Source organism: Myotis davidii, unplaced genomic scaffold, assembly GCF_000327345.1.
Source record: "Myotis davidii unplaced genomic scaffold, ASM32734v1 scaffold251, whole genome shotgun sequence".
NCBI classification, from domain to species: Eukaryota; Metazoa; Chordata; class Mammalia; order Chiroptera; family Vespertilionidae; genus Myotis; species Myotis davidii.
Window position 1 is genome coordinate 11,226 of NW_006282378.1, and position 1,137 is coordinate 12,362.

Below are 1,137 nucleotides of genomic sequence, written 5' to 3' on the forward strand. Positions count from 1 at the left end.
AGAAGAAAGCTTATTGAGACTGGTAGGGGGCAGAGGCCTGGACTGGGCTGGTCTGACACCCATGTGTGTCATTTCTTTAATTGAGAGGGATATCTCCAAGGCCTACCTAGAGAAGCAAGGGATCCTAGCCCCACACCAGACCCCCAGCCCAGAGTCCAGAGCTGGGAAAATAAGTCCCTGTAACTTCTGGCTATAAAAACCAGCGGGGACTGTGGCTGATTGACATGAAGGCTGCTGAAGTCCCAGGTGTTCCTCTTCAAGGGCCCACACAATCTTACATGGTTCCACTTCCTCTGAGCGCCAGCACCAGGTAGTGGCTTTGGGGGAATCCAGTGATATACAGAGAGGAACTGAACTGTCTAGCCGGGTGGTACCAGACCCCCAGCCCAGAGTCCAGAGTTAAGTACCTGTAACTTCTGGTTATAAAAACCAGTGGGAACTGTGGCTGATTGACATGAAGGCTACTAAAGTCCCAGGTGTTCCTCTTAAAGGGCCCAACAAACTTACATGGTTCTACTTCCTCTGAGCTCCAGCAACAGGTAGTGGCTTTGGGAGAATCCAGTGACATACAGAGAGGAACTGAACTGTCTAGCCGGGTGGGAGTTTGGGGGCAGCTTTCTTCCAGACAGGAGTGCTCATAGGGGTCATTGTTCCTGTGCTAGGACTTCCTCCATCACAAAGCTGACTGGTGGTCATATCTGAGGCTTCATCAGCATGGTCCACACAGTTCGCTCCACCCTGGTGATTCCCTGAGACCCCACCTCATCCAATTTGCAACCCCACCCAAGTTGTTTGTAGCTACTTTTTCATATGATGGCCTGTCCTGGCTCAGACTTCAGATTTTTCTAAAATCTCTAAACAAGTAGCAGCTGGAGTCAATGTGCCCCAAACCTTTCAATAATAGGCCTAAGACCTAACACCAGCCTGCCTTATTTCACAGCTGGGCCTCACCTGGACACTTTCTAGCCCAATACAAAGAGCAGCCATCTGCAGATCTCTCTATAGCTCCCACTGGATGACCCTAGGCAGTGGCTGACTTTGCACCTCCCTGGAGATCCAAGGGCCAATGTACCCAGTGGTTAGTGGAAGACCATACCAGATTACAACTCTTCACATCCATAAGGGACACACACAAGG

The 1,137-nt window shown here is 50.5% G+C and overlaps 1 protein-coding gene across 1 annotated transcript in view; it reads right to left on the reverse strand.

The window, feature by feature from the left end:
- Positions 1–1,137, reverse strand: part of SLAMF7 (SLAM family member 7) — a gene marked incomplete at its 3' end in the record, with an annotated part of 14,033 nt that overhangs the window by 11,186 nt on the left and 1,710 nt on the right. The gene's annotated exons all lie outside the window — the stretch shown is intronic.